Source organism: Jatropha curcas, chromosome 2 (assembly GCF_041381405.1).
Source record: "Jatropha curcas cultivar XTBG-Jc1 chromosome 2, XTBG_Jcur_1.0, whole genome shotgun sequence".
Classification (NCBI taxonomy): domain Eukaryota; kingdom Viridiplantae; phylum Streptophyta; class Magnoliopsida; order Malpighiales; family Euphorbiaceae; genus Jatropha; species Jatropha curcas.
Window position 1 is genome coordinate 8,439,923 of NC_143152.1, and position 6,000 is coordinate 8,445,922.

Consider the following 6,000-nt stretch of genomic DNA (forward strand, 5'->3'; position numbering starts at 1 on the left):
CAGATACCTTATTTAAGCAAATTACCTTTATTTTTTAATCGGTATTATTAAAATATTAAAAATATCATATTCTTTTACCATTTAATAGGTACCTTATTTAATATATAATATAATTACTTAGTTTATCCAATAGAATTTAGATTTGAATACAAATTTTTTGTAATAGAAAATCTTGATTTGGAATTTTTTGATATTGCCCCTAATAATTAATATGTGTTATATTATTGTTCTTTTTTTTAAAAAAAAGATATACATTAAAATATGAGAGAATTATTAATCCTTCTATTTTGTTAAAATTATTCAAACAAAAAATTAATTAGGATCATATAACTTTTTTTATACTTTATTAATAACATTTGATAACATAATATTAAGACATCTTTTTCAACGTCCTTAAAGGACTTAAATTTAATAGCAAAATTTTTAATAAATTTTAATAATTATTTATTAGTTAAACAAATAAAATATTATAAATAAACATAATAGCATAAACAGTAAAAAAAAGATGAAAATAGTAGGATACAAAATTTCTCGATTAAGATTTTTAATAATATATAATATTAGTGTTATATTTTTAAGGTAACATACTAAATTATATATAAAATATTTTAAAATTTATTCACATTACACAACTGAAATTTTTTAATAGAATTATATATATATATATTTGACCGGAAAGATTCTTATGTATTATTTTTCTCTAAAAGAAGGACATCATTAATAAAAGATGGAGGGCTAATAGTCCATTCCATTAGACCAGACGTAAAACCAGCTGCTCTAGCCAACAAATGTGCAGCCAGGTTGGCTGATGGCTTAACAAAATTAAAAGACAATGAAGTAAAATACAAAGCAAAAGTGTTACAATCATGAATGGACAGAATACTATGTTTTTGTAGTATTCTGTTTTTGTAGCGCTTGCATACTCTGTTTTTGTAAATAAGACAGATCCATACTCTGTTTTTGAAGCCCTTGCATAACTAGTAAACAGTCTCCTTCCAATACTATGGGAACAGTCGCATAGGTAGCCTTCGACCAACTAAGCGCTTCACGAATCCCAACTGCCTCAGCTAGCGTAGCACTGGTTACTGGACCTAGTAACAACATATTTCCACCTAAGCAATAGCCTGCAGAATCATGTACAAGCCAACCTGCATGTGCAGAACCAGTGGCCTCATTATAACTAGCATCCACATTACATTTAAAACCCACCACAGGGCATGTCCATCTAACTTCATGTCGTGCACCTACTGCAAACGGGTTCACAGTAGCTTGAGCAACTTTCCAAGAATGCAGGAAAGCCTGCGCATGCAGAACCAAACGCAAGGCTGATTTGCATTTTCACACAAACACTAACTGATTTCGATCATACCACAAATCCCACTTAAGAACACAGGCCTTAGCAAGCCCCTCCATACCACACCGCTGCAAAAGCATGTCAAACCACTCAACCACTGAATTCACAGACCCCCACCAGCCAATCGTCGAAGTGTACCACACTTCCCTTGCAAAACGACAGTGTAGCAAACAATGTAAAATCGTCTCCTCCTCCTCATTACAACGAGGGCAAAGACGAGGAATGGCAACATGCCTGTTTCTGAGAATAGAAAAAACAGGTAAAATATTTGATAAAGCTTGCCACACAAAGTTTTTAACCTTAGGAGGAACCTCCAGCTTCCATAAACTTTTGCAAAGAATAGCAGGCACATTACTTTGAGAACTAAGAAACCTATAACCACTTTTAACATTATAGACACCTTTTGTATCATGAAACAAACCCCAAGCGTCAGGAATTGCTCTAAAGTCTCCAATTCCAAACGGCCAGTCTGTCGATCCATTAAATCCGCTACAACCAGATCAGCAAATCCCTCTATTATTCGTCGAAAAGACCATAGGCTGAACTGGGTCGGGCAGTCATGGAATCCCAAAAACCAAGGTATCCTGTCCGTTACCAATGCGCCGAAAACATCCTTGCGTAAGTGAAGTCTGCCCCGCCATCAATGACCATATAAAACTTGGGTTAAGTCCTACTTGAGCCCCATAAAAATCCGAATCTGGATGATATTTAGCTTTAAACACCCTGCTAACCAAAGAATTTGGCCTACTCAATAAGCTCCAACCAGTTTTGGCTAACACGGGAAGGTTAACATTCCGTAAAGATCGAAAACCAAGACCACCTTCCTCCTTACGCCGACAAAGATTTCTTCATGATAGCCAATGGATCCCAGAGCCTTTATCTCCTCCATTTCGCCACCAAAAACGGTTCATAGCATTTTCAATAGTAGTGCAGCTATGAATCAGTAAGAGGAACACCGCATCAGACAATTCGGAATGGACTGCGCTACAGTTTTGAGTAAAATCTCCTTTCCAGCTTGGGAAAGTTATTTTCCTTCCACCCCTGTAAACGTTGCCACACCTTATCAACCACATAATTAAAAACTTCCGTTTTGCTTCTCCCAACCACAGCTGGAAGTCCCAAGTATATCCCGAGTACATCCACCACCTGAACCCCGAATAACTGAGTTATCAACTCCCCCATAGCTGAAGCAGTATTGCGACTATAGTAAATTACAGATTTAGAAAAATTTACCTGCTGTCCCGACGCTTCTTGATAAAGTCGCAAACAGTTTTTAACAAGATAAGCTTCAAAAGAATTAGCCTTGAAAAAATAGAACGCATCGTCCGCAAAGAACAAATGCGAAATGAGAGGAGCCCGATCGAATAACTTTAATACCATGGAGCTGTCCCCTTCTCTCAAACGAGTGTAATAGAGCCGAGAGACCCTCCGCCACAAACAAAAATAAATACGGCGGCATAGGATCACCTTGCCATAAACCTCGTGTTGGGATAACAGGTCCATACCGTTTACCTGCATGTGAAATATGGTATGTTACTATAGTCATCATTTTCAGCACTTTCGATATCCACAGAGCACTAAACCCAAGTTTAGATATCATAGCTTCCAAAAATTGCCAGTCCCTGCCTCTTACACCTCATAAAATGATGAATCTCAAAAGCCAACATAACATTATCCGTAATGTACCGACCTGGTATAAAAGCACTCTGCAACGGAGATATTATATCCGATAGGACATGCTTCATTCTGTTAGCCAACATCTTACACACCACACGGTCAATGACATTTCATAAGGATATTGGCTGTAAATCAGAAACCAGTACCGGAACGTTCTTCTTAGGAATCAAAATGATATCAGTAAGATTACCTCTTGGAGCCTAAGCTTGTGAATTCAACGTTTCCAAACAAGCCCGGTAACGTCAGACTGCACAATGGACCAGAAAGACTGATAAAAGCCCGGATTTAGACCATCTGGGCCAGGTGCTTAATCCAGATACATAGCAAAACAGTATCATTAACTTCCTCCGGTGTGAAAGGTCAATCAAGTTCCGTATTAGTTGCTGCCGTAACCCGAGTATCAACACAATCCAAAATCGACTGCATCTGACCCTGTGACGAGGAAAACAAATCAGAATAATACCTCACAATCCAATCAGTCCCGATTCCCAGCCAAGCCAAGTACCATCATCAGTTCGCAACTGGGAAATAGAATTTTTCTTCTTACGCGACGGTGCCATTACATGAAAGTACGTGTATTGGAATCACCATTCTGATGCCAATTTTGTTTAGCTCTCTGCCGCCAATAAATCTCTCGTTGTTGAAGGAGTTGCACATAAGCAGCTTTAGCTGTTAAAAATAATTGAACATGTTGCTGGTGGAAACTACCTCTTTACCTCGCCATCTGTTCCGGACATTGCATTAACTTTTCTCTAAACAAAGCTTTCCGTCCCCACTTCTCCAAGAAACAACCACACTGCTGAATCTGAGCCGTAATACCATTTTCACGATCCAAGCCTCAGGCTTCCGTTACTGCATCTAACACATCCACTTCCTTTAACCATACTCTTTCAAAACGGAAGCTTTTCGGAACATATTGTATAACTGCAACACCCAAACGAATATAGATCGCGAGGTGATCACTGTGTGCTACTTCGAGTGTGTATAAAGTTGCATCATGAAAACAATCATGCCACGAGTCATTGACGAGAGCTAAAATTATTTATATATAACATATACCTTTTTTCTTTTTTCTTTTTTTATCTCTCTCCTCAATAACATAATTTAAATTATAATCAAAATAGAATCCAATATTTAATAAATGAAATATAAAAATTTTCAAATATCTCGTATATATTTATTAAAAAATAAATTTAGAAAAGAAAAAACTTAAAATTTTGAAATGCTTAAATATTTATATGTATTATGTAAAAATTAATTTTTATAAATATATCCATTCAACTAATAAGATATAATAATTTAATTGGCTATAACTAATGTTATTTTAGAATATTTCAAATTTAATTAAGGATAATATTGAAAATCTCATTATTCCTCCTCTATTCCTACATTTAGATTAAAATAAATATAATGATTAATTTATGTTGTACTTTATATATACAATGAATATTTACTTTAACATGTTTTATGATGTAACGTCTAATTAAAAACAAAATAATGTTTTTCTTCTCCCTTTAATAAAAAATATAATTTTTTTTATTAATTAATTATATAAAATAAAAAAATTTTTCATTTATCATACTGTAAAATATTTTATGATTTAGCGATGCTATGATATTAATCTAATAAATCAAGATTTGCTCTGCATAGCCACAATATAAAATATAAATAAACTTCACATGAATTAGTTTTGTTAGATGAATTTAAGCTAAAATTTTATTAACAGCATGTAATATTTTGACCTCCAAGTCTTTACACAGAATTCAAAAATAAATTGTTTAAAGCTATCAGCTCTATACAGGATCAATGTGCAAACAACCATTTATAAATAGATACAAAAGAGATTAAATTCAGAAATTTTAAAGTCTTATATATTTATTTAAAAAATAATTGAAAAAAAAATAAAATCTAAAGGTGTAATTATCTTTGTATCTATTTTTTTAAAAAAAAATATCTAATTAAATCAAACAAACATTAAATGAAATTTGATAAATTTCAAAAAAAAAATAATAATAATAAAATATTGAACCAAAAGAGAACTCTTGAATTTTCACTTTATTTATTAAAAAAACTGAAAATAAAAATTATAACACATATGCCAAATAGCTATTTCTTTTATTATTCAAACTTTTATAGCTTATTTTTTCAAAAACAAATTTCATTAGACTAAAAAAGGGAAATATTAGATAAATTAGTCAAATACTATAATTTCATACTTCTATTTTTTTTTAAATTAGAATTATAAAAGATTTTAAAATATAGTAATGTATACAATAATCCAAATAAGTGCACACCACCCTCTCAAAAAAATCAAAGGAAAGAATATATTTATTAATTTCAATCTATTTAAATAATCTATATAATATATAAAAGCGAAGCAGTTTGCATTTTATGAAAACCAAGTGTAAACCTCTGAAATTGCCAAGTGTGAGGATGGACTAACAAGTTTGATTAAATATTAAAAATTAAAAAACCAAAATAAGAACGGCTGGGACCAACAATTAATTATTATAAATATTTTCTACAAAATTAATCAAACTAGATCTTTATGTTTCCTAGAGCAGAGACCAACATAATCTATACTTACAACTTTTCATTTTTCATTTTTTATATTTTAACATTTCCCCAACTCTCTTTTTATATGAGAACATATAGATATAATAATTTAAAAAAGGTAGGTTGTCCACACGCTTATGATATAAAACATTAAATAAGTAATAATAAAATAATATTTAAAATATATAAACAATGATTTAAAATAAATCATAAACATAAAATAAAAAACACTAAATTTCTTATTTCAATGACACAAAAATAAATTTTTAAAAACATACTTCATTTTTATTGGTAATAAAAAAAAATCTTGGTTAATTAGCTTGTTGTATTGAGTAATTTCATATACCAAGAGTTAGGTTGCATGAACATAAACATACGACATGAGATACATAAACATACGAGATATGACAATT